This window comes from Rhinatrema bivittatum, chromosome 1 (assembly GCF_901001135.1).
Source record: "Rhinatrema bivittatum chromosome 1, aRhiBiv1.1, whole genome shotgun sequence".
NCBI lineage: Eukaryota > Metazoa > Chordata > Amphibia > Gymnophiona > Rhinatrematidae > Rhinatrema > Rhinatrema bivittatum.
Window position 1 is genome coordinate 778,481,787 of NC_042615.1, and position 12,146 is coordinate 778,493,932.

Consider the following 12,146-nt stretch of genomic DNA (forward strand, 5'->3'; position numbering starts at 1 on the left):
AAAACAAAACAATCCAGCCCCCTCTCCAAGCATTTCACAAGGAAAACAAAACAATCCAGCCCCCTCTCCACGCATTTCACCAGGAAAGCTAAACAATCCAGCCCCCTCCCCCAAGCATTTCACCAGGAAAGCAAAACAATCCAGCCCCCTCCCCCAAGCATTTCACCAGGAAAGCAAAACAATGCAGCCCCCTCCCCCAACCAAGCATTTCACCAGGAAAGCAAAGTAATTCTTAGCCCTCACCCACTGCTGGAAGTCGACCCCTTAACCCCATCTATCCCCCACCGTTTGGTGTGCTGTCAGCACAGTGGGGACTCCTTTTCTTCATTGAGTCTAAATCTCTAGTCTCCTTTCTCTGTGCGGGGCTCCAAGAGGCTAATAAACATGCACCATGCTGCATGCATCCCCCACCCCTGCTCGCGTCCTCAAGTTGAAATAGGAGTTACCACACAAGCCCACCCGCCTACTCACCACTGATTCACTGCTGAGTCTGGACCCCGCCACTCCACTCCGACTCATAAAGAACAAACACAGCTGGGGCAGCAGAACACACAGGGATGGGGAGAGTCAGCAGCCAATCGTACAGTACACACCGACAAGCTACGTGACCCAATGTTACCAGAGTGGGCTACTTCCTTCCCAACTAGGCAACTTTTTTTCCCGGGGTGCGGGGAAAATAATTGTATGCGGGTATGGCTAGTTTGGGACTGGCCAGCTGAGCGCTAACAACAGTACTCTATGTTGCTGGCGCCTTTTTGCTGCGTCTGACGCAGGCCAGCCAGCAGTCGCAGAGTGATGACTCATCGGCAGCAGCAGCCAATCAGAGGAGACAGGAACGGCGGGGCAGGTGCAGAAGTGACTCACTGTACGCAAAGGCCTGGCACGGCTAACTGAAGCGTGTTAAAGAGCATGAGAAAAAGGAAAAGGAGACCAAGGGGGGAAGGCAGCTGGGGCGAGCCAAAACGGCAGCCTGCAGCGCCCAGAGGAGCCCATGGCGTAGGTGCATTATAGAAGAAAGACAATTGTTATTTAAAAAAAATAATAATAAAAGGGGGGAGGGAAGGAAAGGAAGAAGCAGTGGCAGAGAGGGAGCGCACTTCCAGCATATTGCCTCCGCTTTTACCTCGCCGTGCTCCCTGCAGCTTCTGAGAAACCCGAGCTTTCGCTGCTGGGTTCGCCACTGAACCCAAGGCAGCTAACGTCCCCCCTTTACCCTCTTGAAGCCTCCTAACCCAGCTGCTGCTTGGGAACAGGAGACAGAGGTAAGAGGCGAGGTCAAGGGAAGAAGTCTTTTTTTTGTTTGTTTGTTTGCTTGCTTAAGGATTCGCTCTCTGGGGGGAAGAAAGTAGCACTATAGTACAAATGGAGTAGAAGAGAGGGCTAGAAAGGGGGTTGGAGGAAAAAGAAAGGATGTTGAACACCATGAAAAGAGGGCAAAGATAGAGAAGGTCGAGCGTGGCGATATTGGTGCACTGTCAAAGGTAGAATAAGTAGCGAAAGGTGGCGGCAAGAGGGGAGTGAGGATGTGAGGGGCAGAGGGGATGGGGTGAGGGGCAATGAGCTGGTAAGGAAGTAGAGGAAAAGAGAGTATTTGCGGCAGAGAGAGGAGTAGGACCAGTGTTAGTTTTTTTGTGCCCTGTATGAACAATTCTTGTGCTTCACCCACCCCACCCCGAATTCATTCAATCTCTGTCCCGGTCCGTAAAAATAAGCCCAGCTCCTTCTAGCAATCTAAACTTTAAAAACTACCTGGGTTTATTGGATATTAGTTGTCTATATTGTACTGTTTTCCTTGTATTGCTATGTCAACTAGAAACCCCCTTTAGAGCCTTACATGAGAATAATAATTTTTCTGTGGGTTGTTTTGGTTTGTTTTTTTTTGTATTCCTATTTATTTTTTATATTTTTGAATTAAGCTGACTTTTCTTTCATTGCATTTGCAAAGCTATTGTAAAAATTCTTAAATATATTTAAAAAAAATTGACAGTGCCCCAACCCATGATTGGAGGAAAGGGAGGTGCACAAACTTTCTTCTAGCCTCCTGAGGTGACCTCCACATAAACATCAAAGGAGTCAAACCTCTTCCTTAATGGTAATAAAGAGAATAAATATGATCCAGCGTGCCTGCTTGTTCACTCCTTTTTTTTTTCCCAAAAATCTAGAACAAATTAGCTATTTATTGTCATCTAGTGGTTTGTTTGTTTCTTAATTCTAGTTAAGAGGATAGACATAGTAATGTTTAGGTCATATGCACTACCTAAAGTACTACATACTCAAATGAGGACGTTCCTGACAAACTAAAAACAAAGGAAACCTCCTGTAACTAAATTGAAGCAAAATCTCTTCCTCCACAGATCAAATTAGTGAACTAAAAGAGAAAAAATGAAAAAAGGTGAGGAATCAGATGTTATGAAATCTTTGTATGTTACCCAGACACACACCACCTTTTATTTTTTGTTGCCCCTTAAGGTTTAGGTCTCCTCAACGATGCTGAGGCTGGATACTACAAAGCCATGGATATCCTGATGTCCTAGAACATCTACAGGACATTTTAGTTTGCAACAGGGTTGCTTTTTAACTGTGTCCCCATTGGATGTGGGGTCATAAAGGTTTTTTCTCTTCTCTAAATAGAGGCTGTTACAACTCAGAGTGGATAGTCTAGGTGATTCCACTCTGGCTCTTCTGTCAGAGAACTGACTTAAGTCAGTACATCTGTCCCAGAAACTGTTGCAAAATAGGACGAACTTTCTCCTCTCATATATTACATTTTATTAAAATTAGAGAGAGTGAGAGAGCATGTGTGTGAATGAGAGAAAGGGAGTGTGTCTGTGAGAGAGGGAGGGTGTTTGTGAGCATGTGAGTGAGTGAATGAATATGTACCGTGTTTCCCCGAAAATAAGACAGTGTCTTATATTAATTTTTGCTACCAAAGATGCACTAGGCCTTATTTTCAGGGGATGTCTTATTTTTCCATGAAGAAGAATTCACATATATTGTTGAACAAAAAAATGAACATTTATCATATTCTGAATAGTTGTCTGGTTATGCTGGTTTGTGATGACAACTAACTGAATCCTGCAGGGTAAAAAAATCACAGCTGCATGCTCTGGTGTTCTGTGCGATGGGCATGCTCCCAAATAAAAACTTTGCTAGGTCTTACTTTCGGGGGAGGTCTTATATTTAGCAATTCAGCAAAACCTCTACTAGGTCTTATTTTCGGGGGATGTCTTATTTTCGGGGAAACAGGGTATGTATTAGAGAGGGTACGTCTACTACTCTTCTCAACAAATCTCACATGTTTTCTCCTTCTCCTTCCCTCAGTCATGCACTCTCACAAGATTGCTCATTCTCTCTCCCTCATTCATGTGCTCTCATATACACACTCCCATTATTTCACATATACAGGGCCGGATTTGTATTGCCAACACCCATGGGCAGGGGGATTACCCGCCTTCTTTCCTGAGATATGGGGGGGGGGGGGGGGGTTCAATTCCCAGCCACTTATTTAAATCTGTGCTCTCCTGATCCTGTGAAGCAGCAACATCAGCAATCCAAAAGAAATTCAGCATGGAAACTGCAGCCGCACACTCAAGACCCTACCCCCTCCTCCCATATGGGTTTCCTTTTACTCTGGAAACCTGTGCACGAGGCAGGGCTTTGAAAGTGTGGCTGCGGGCTGCAGGCCTTGTGTTGAATTTCTTTTAGATTGCTGCAGCTGCTGCTTTGCAGGATCAGGAGAGTGCCAATTGAAATAGGCAGCTGCGATGCAGGCCCAGATCAAGACATAGCAGCAGTGGCAATGCTCCAGCACCTATCAAAATTTGGCACCAGAGGCAGTTGCGTATACCTAAATCCAGGCCTGCACATATACACTCTTTCCCTCTATCGCATATACACACTCTTGCATTCAAATATATGCTCTCACTCACACATACATACACTGTCTCTCATTCACATGCACATTCACACATGCACTATAGGTACACTGCCTCCTATTTGGGTGCTGCCTCTCCTGGTTCTGCTTCTAGATTTCCATAGCAGTGAGAAGTGTGACCCACCTAATGTATGGTTCCTCTGGTCCTGGACGTAGGTCCTGCAAGAACAACATGTAATCAACTGGACACCACAGGAGCCATACACTAGCAGAAAAGAGACACCAGTAGTACCAAGTAGCCAGACTTTGCCTCGGCTGCCCCTTGCTCCCCCTTGAACCTTGCCACTGGAGGAACTCAAGTCATCTTGCTGATGCAGCATCGCTGCCCCTGCTGCTCTCAACCTCGCAATTGGCTGTGCAGGGGTGGCACATCATCAGCGGCATGGAACAAGGAAAAAATAATGCCGACAGGGTCCGTGTTTGCTCCACTGATGTGGTAGTGGCTTAAGTCTGTTGGGCTTCATGCTCAGGGCCTGTCACTCGGTGCTTCTCTTCAGAAGATGACATCAAGTTCAGGTGCCACAGCCCAACACCCTCTTGATGTTCCCGTGCTGACATCACTGTGATTGGACCTGCCCGACTGAAAGTACCATCCAGGGCATGTAGGCCCCGTACCAGGCCATTGCCAACTCTGCAGACCGCTGCCCCCACTTCAGGTGTGCCAACCTGTGTAATTATACAATATGCACACTCAATAGTGCTGAGATCTGGAAATGGTGGGGGGTGGGAGAGATGGAGAGGCTTTTGGGCACATTGTACAGAAAGAAAGAAGACTGGGGAGGGATATTGGTAAAGTAGCTATATTGGAGATGTAAGTCTCTTGTTGCTTTTTTATTGATTTCTTTCACCCTTCTTCCCTATCTCTCCCCCCACCCACCTTTCTAAAACCTTTGGGAAACAATTTAATTGCAGAAGGGGGATGTAGATGAATCAGGTTTGGCAAATAACCTTTCAAAGTCAGAACTATTCATTCCCAATTGGACTAAGCATGCACAGGCATTCTGACATTACCAAGTGATGAGGGAGGGGTTTGTTTCAGTATTTATTGTATTTATGCAGTTTTGCATATCCAACTGTTGACATAATTGTAAATACACTATAAGGTTGTGTGCTTTAATTCATCAGAAATAAAATAATTATTAAAAATACCATTTATAATAACTTTATTTGATCCTCCTGAAGATTGGGATACTTTGGGGCTAGGGACTTCCCTTTCCCCACGTTACTTGAGCTGGTTTTGGGCTACAGTTATCTTATTTTAGAATACAAATCCCATTTAAAATCTGGCCATGTTGACAGGAAGGGACGCTGAGCCGTGCTCCTCACATGAGAATAGGAGTACAACTGCCATCATTTTGTGGCTCGAATAAATTACTTTCAACATGATGGTGAATTTAGACATGTAAATGCGACAGAGAGCTAATTTAGCTTTTTAAAAATGTTTCTTGTAATTAGCAACAATTCTGATGGCTCTCACACATTTATAATATCTGTCAGATTCCTACTGACTGAGTAGTGTAACTCTTAGGGGCAGATGCAATAAGACGCGCACTGAAAATGGGTGCTGACATTCTTTCTCTCTCCAGACTCCTGCCGCTAACAAGGAGTTGTAACAAAGTCCTTTGCTGCCTATTGTTTCTGGCCATTTAAAATTTGTATAGCTCCCACTCAGCCCACTTAATCACGTACGTGGCCGTTTTTGTGCACTCAGTGTCAATTATCCATTCTCTAGCCATCTTCACATTTAACAAGGCTACTTAATTTTGTATTGTACTGTTCCATAAAGCCTAGACGGTCATAAAGTGCTTGCGCTTATCCTCCTTTGACACAAAACGTTTCTTTCTCTTATTCAAAATTTGTCTTCAACATCTACTATCAGTGCATTGCACAAAGGAATGTTTCTTTTTTTCTGGTCCAAAATTATTCTTATTCTAATACCAGTTCATTGCACACAGTTCTTATTTTATTTAATGATCCCATTACACTTATAGAAATGTTTTATACAATCCCATGACACTTAGACACCAATAATTATCTTTTCAAGGCTCTTGATGGACAAACAATGGCGACATGGCCATGTTTTGCAACTTAAACTGCTGCTTCAGGGCATTCTGTTCACAGCACAAGTTAAATAGTGACTTTGTCTGCCTTCACTTCCGGCAGGTAGAGATGAACTAGACTGATCCCAGACGCTCAATCAGTTTATCCACTTGTGGCATCAGATACATGTCAAGAACATAAGAAGATGCCATACTGGATCAGACAAAGGGTCCATCAAGCCCAGCATCCTGTTTCCACAGTGGCCAATCCAGGCTACAAGTACCTGGCAAGTACCCAAAAACTAAGTATATACCACATTACTGATGCTAGAAAACAGCCACTGCTATTACTAAGTCAATTTGATTAATAGCAGGTAATAGACTTCTCCTCCAAGAACTTATCCAAACCTTTTTTAAATCCAGCTACAGTAACTGCACTAACCACATCCCCTGGCAACAAATTCCAGAGTTTAATTGTGTGCTGAGTGAAAAAGAATTTTCTCCGATTTAGTTTTAAATGTGCCACATGCTAACTTCATGGAGAACGGGTAAATTCACATTTACCCGCTCTAGACCTCTAATGATTTTAAAGACCTCTATCATATCTGTCTCTTCTCCAAGCTGAACAGCCCTAACCTCTTTAGTCTTCCTCATAAGGGAGCTGTTCCATCCCCTTTTATCATTTTGGTCACCCTTTTCTGTACCTTCTCCATTGCAACTATATCTTTCTTGAGATGCGGTGACCAGAATTGTACACAGTATTCAAGGTGAGGTCTTACCATGGAGCAATACAGAGGCATTATTACATCATCGGTTTTATTCACCATTCCCTTCCTAATAATTCCTAACATTCTGTTTGCTTCCCATGATTTTTTACTTTTCTTAGAAGCCATTCAAGAGGAACTTTGTCAAATGCTTTTTGAAAATCCAAATGCACTACATCCACCAGTTCATATGTTTATTAACCCCTTCAAAAAAATGAAGCAGATTTGTGAGGCAAGACTTTGTTTGTGTAAAGCCATGCTGAATTTGTTCCATTAAACCATGTCTTTCTATATGTTCTGTGATTTTGATCTTTAGAACACTTTCCACTATTTTTCCTGGCACTGAAGTCAGGCTAACTGGTCTGTAGTTTCCTGGATTGCCCTGGAACCCTTTTTAAATATTGGGGTTGCATTAGCCACCCTCCAGTCTTCAGGTACAATGGATGATTTTAATGATAGGTTTCAAATTTTAACTAACAGACCTGAAATTTAATTTCTTAGTTCCTTCAGAACCCTGAGGTGTATACCATCTGGTCCAGGTGATTTTACTGCTCTTCAGTTTGTCAATCAGGCCTACCACATCTTCTAGGTTCACTGTGATTTGGTTCAGTTCATCTGAATCACTACCCATGAAAACCTTCTCTGGAATGGATATCTCCCCAACATCCTCTTCACTAAACACCGAAATAAAGAAATTGTTTAATCTTTCAATGATGGCCTTATCTTCTCTAAGTGCCCCTTTAACCCCTCGATCATCTAACAGTTCAACTGACTCCCTCGCAGGCTTTTTGCTTCGGATATATTTTTTAAAGTTTTTATTGTGAGTTTTTGCCTCTGCGACCAACTTCTTTTCAAATTCTCTCTTAGCCTGTCTTATCAATGTCTTACATTTAACTTGCAAGCGCTTATGCTTTCTCCTATTTTCTTCTGTTGGATCCTTCTTCCAATTTTTTAATGAAGATCTTTTGGCTAATATAGCCTCTTTCACCTCACCTTTTAACCATGCCAGTAATCATTTTGCCTTCCTTCCACCTTTATTAATGTGTGGAATACATCTGGACTGTGCTTCTAGGATGGTTTTGTTTGTTTTTTTAAACAATGTCCATGCCTCTTGCAGACGTTTTACCTTTGTAGCTGCTCCTTTCAGTTTTTTCTATTTTTCTCATTTTATCAAAGTTTCCCTTTTGAAAGTTAGCACTAGAGCCATAGATTTACTTACTGTGCCCTTCCTGTCATTAATTCAAATTTGATCATATTATGATCACTATTGCCAAGCGGCTCCACCTCTGTTACCTCTCACCAAATCCTGTGCTCCACTGAGAATTAGATCTAAATTTTCTCCCTCTCTCATCAGTTCCTGAACCAATTGCTCCATGAAACTGTCATTTATTCCATCCAGGAACTTTATCTCTCTATCATGTCCAGATGTTACATTTACCCAGTCAATATTGGGGTAATTGAAATCTCATATTATTACTGCACTACCAATATGGTTAGCTTCCCTAATTTCTCTTAGCATTTCACTGTCCGTCTCACCATCTTAGCCAGGTGGACAAGTTTTAAACTTGTGCCAATAGTGTCAGTCATCAAAGCTTCTATTAATTGAAATTAATGTGCCTTCTGCCCGTCACAGCAATCGCAGACTTCCAAAAACACATCCAGGTCTTTGTAAATGGTATATGATTGCCTACATATACAAGTGCAAGAACCTTTATAGAGTATAAAGATGAAATTCTTTTGAAGGGACATTATCTAATATTTCTGCTAAAGATATGTTTAATAATTATTTATAATAAATTCTTGAGGTTTCTGAAAACAGTTCTACCATCAATTACTAAAGCATTTTATTTACCTAATAAAAAGGGAATTGACAGGGCATGGAATAATGGAAACCTTTGGGATGAAAAATTTGAATATTGAACCTGGATCTGAAGATTTGGCTGTAGCCCTGTTATCCGTCTCTGTGGTTAAAGCCACCCTGTTATTTCTTCAGTGATTTGTGATTGGTATATCACATATGCTCCCCCCCCCCCCCCAAAAAAAAAAAAAATACCAATTTGCCTCTAATCTGAGTTAAAGCAGTTGTGTGCTCTTTGCTTGTGATTTCTGGATATGTATTGTGTTGTTTGATGACTTGTTTTAGCTTGTAAGTGTATTGTTTTATGTATTTTTATAATCAACTTAGCACTGCTGTATTGCTATAAGTAGAAAATAAATACCTTTAACTAAAATTGACATGCGTTTCTTGATCCAGAACAACTGGAGGTTTTTATTGACGGTCACCACTAGGTATCTGAGATGAAATTGGAGGATTCATTGTCATCTGTGGAAGACGAATGGACGTTTTACTTTTTCTATTTGACTTCTCAGTTAGTGGTTACTCCTTTGCTTTTTATATCTTTTTCTTTTTTTCATCTCTTCTTTCAATAGTGGTCTCTGTACAGTAATGATTCTTTGTTTTATTGATGTAATTTGCATTTACTGTATTCATATCCTAATTTGTAAATATTCAAAACTGCTAAAAATAAAATTAGAAAAAATGTAGGTCACACATCTTAAAGAATTTTTTTTTTTTCTGTAGACAGCAGGATAATCAACCACACAAGTGGAAGAGGGTGGAATGGCACTATCACCAATTCTTTTCCAAAATCTAGGTATTTGAGGTGACTAAGGTTTATTAAGATTGACATCTTAACATTCCCGCACTATTTAAAGGCATAACACGCCATGGTACGCATGTTGAACTGTTGATGTTTGAAGTGTCTTTCTGACGAGAACAAGATACAAAGGTAGGCACGGTTGTTAGCAGGTACACTATATTCATTTTGAAATTGTATTAATATTTATATGTCAAATTAAATTTTTTATATGATGTAAATTTAGTGTGTGTTTATATTTTTTAATTTTGTTCGAGGTGATTTGTGATAATATGCAAAGACAGTCGCATTGGAGATAAACCGATCATACACATAAAAAAAACTTGGACAATATAAGGTACTGCATTTTTATAATTATTATATTTATTACTTTTTTTTTTAGAGGGAATATTTTTATAACCATATTTTATATATGTTATAGTTCTTAGTTATTCCCCAATGAAGCCTTTTTTAAAGTGAAATGAAGACAGCGTTGTCAGGAATTACAATTTTTAAAGCTTGATCATTGTCACACGTTTGCTATAGTTGGCAGAAGATAGCTACAAGTGAGAATCTTTTGAAGAAGCGGCATGTTTTCACCTTCTGGCAAAAAGTATAATTTATGAAGAGGAATACAATTCAAATATGCGAAGCACGCTTTAAAATGTTATCTGTTTTTGACATCTTGGTGAACTTTGTTACTAGTATATTACTGTAGTAACATTGCATGAAATTATCACTTGAATTGTTATATATTTACATATGTACTATTATATTAATGAGAAGGATATATGGGATCGTAATATGACTGGTGAGAGTGATTGACGACAGTTTGTATGTTTTTTTTATTTTTTATGTCATAACTAAAAACATGTTTATGTATGTTGATCACATTTAATGACATTTGAAGAGTGTATATTTATCCATATTTATTTTGAGACTGTGCAAATCTATGAAAATTTTAATTAACTTTTTTTATTAAAAAAAAGATAAGTTGAAGTATATTGTAGCATAATCATTCTCTCGATATTGATTTTATAACTGAAGGTCTAAGCAGACAGTTGATATTTTGGGCCTTAACATCTTTTTAAAATAGAGTAATAATCAATCAACTAATGCTGTTCTTGGGAGTAAGTAACAAGTAAATATACTTCTGGCAGTCTGCTGTCTAGTTGTGACCCAGACTGGCAACTATCAGAGACAGGATGCGGGGCTCGATGAACCTTGTTCTGACTCAAAATGGCATATCTTATGTTCTAATGTATCTGGTAAAGCTGAAAGAGACCAAAAAAAAACAGGTTGACAAAAGTGGAAGTGAAATTAAAACTAACTAAAGTGGTAAAGCAAGGTGTGAAAACTTTTTTTCAAATATATCAGACAGTAGGAAGACTAGGAGAAATTTAATATTTAAAGGTGACATGGAATAATGTGTGGAGAGAGACAAGGGAAAAGCAGAAATGCTAAACATACTTCTGTTCCATGTTCATGGAAGACTACTTTGGAGAATGGCCACTGCTGGTTGGCAAGCGTACATACCACACTATTTATGAAGCAGAATGTTTATGTGGAACTGGCAAAACAAAGTGGACAAAGCCATGGGACTGGCTGATATAGATCCTAGGGTACAAAGGAGCTCAGAGAGGTTCTGTTTAATAGATCATACAGAAGTGGGGGCCACAGGAATGGAGAAGGGCGGTTGTGGGCTTGCTTCATAAAAGTGGTAGTAGAGGGGAGATAGCAAATGTTGCTTACCTGATGTAACAGGTGTTCTCACAGGACAGCAGGATGTTAGTCCTCACAAATGGGTGACATCGAGGATGGAGCCCTGTACGGAAAACTTTTCTGTCAAAGTTTCAACAAGCTTTGACTGACACTGGCACACTGGGTGCACTGAGCATGCCCAGCCTGCAATTATCCCTGAGGTGTCTCCCTCAGTCTCGTCTTATAGCTAAAAAGCACAAGCGAAACTAAAATAAAAGTATACAGACCCAACTCCGCGGGGTGGCGGGCGGGTTTCGTGAGGACTAACATCCTGCTGTCCTGTGAGAACACCTGTTACATCAGGTAAGCAACATTTGCTTTCTCACAGGACAAGCAGGATGGTAGTCCTCACAAATGGGTGAGTACCGAGCTGAGGATGCCCGGGAATGCACCAGATACACCGCAGATGCGCAAAGGCGTAACGACTGAGGTGGAAATGGGAACGGAGGGCATCCGCAACACCATAATGGGTTCGTGGAAGGATGTTGGGTAGTGAATTGAAAAAAGTAAGAGTAGGCGGACTGGCCAAACATGGAGCATGCCGGCTAGTCAAATGTAAGCAATAATAGGCTGCGAAGGTATGGAGAGGACTCCAGGCTGCAACCTGATAATAAAGTACAAGCAGCAGTAACCAAAGGGAAGCTGTTAAGGCTAAGACGGACACAACAGTATGTGGATACCCACAGTGTTGTAGTGAAATGTCTGCTTGTTGGTAGGAAAGGAAATATAGACCACTTAATCAGAAGGATTAGGTCTGTGTGGCCACTGGAAGTAGCAGCTTGACCCTTGCATGAAGGAAAGAGTCAAGTGGAATTCACATGGAATGCAGTGCAATGTAGATAGAATGTAAGCGCAGCATTACTGTCCAGGAATGTGGAAAACCCAGTCTCTCCCTAGGGCGAGAGAGAGAGGTTAGGAAAAATTAATAGAGTATTTCCTGAGGAAAGGAGATACAACATCTACCTGAAAAGGATAGAAAGTTGAATGCGTAGAACTACTCAGTGGCAGAGGA

The 12,146-nt window shown here is 41.0% G+C and overlaps 1 protein-coding gene and 1 long non-coding RNA gene across 5 annotated transcripts in view; one reads left to right on the top strand and one right to left on the bottom strand.

Moving 5' to 3' along the window:
- The window catches only part of SMAD4 (SMAD family member 4), a 180,898-nt gene extending 180,131 nt beyond the window's left edge, over positions 1–767 (bottom strand). Inside the window, exon 1 of the mRNA XM_029579983.1 lies at positions 472–767. The gene's annotated coding sequence lies outside the window, so the exon portion shown is untranslated. The remainder of the gene's footprint in view (positions 1–471) is intronic.
- Positions 768–864: 97 nt separating this feature from the next.
- On the top strand, positions 865–10,343 carry LOC115077700. 4 transcript variants are annotated; one of them, XR_003852978.1, is made up of 5 exons: positions 865–1,262; positions 2,355–2,392; positions 9,319–9,526; positions 9,652–9,731; positions 9,816–10,343. It is a non-coding gene; the product is annotated as an uncharacterized LOC115077700 (long non-coding RNA). The 4 variants fall into 4 exon arrangements; XR_003852980.1 differs by having other exon boundaries at positions 865–1,000; XR_003852979.1 differs by having other exon boundaries at positions 865–996.
- Positions 10,344–12,146: the final 1,803 nt, after the last annotated feature.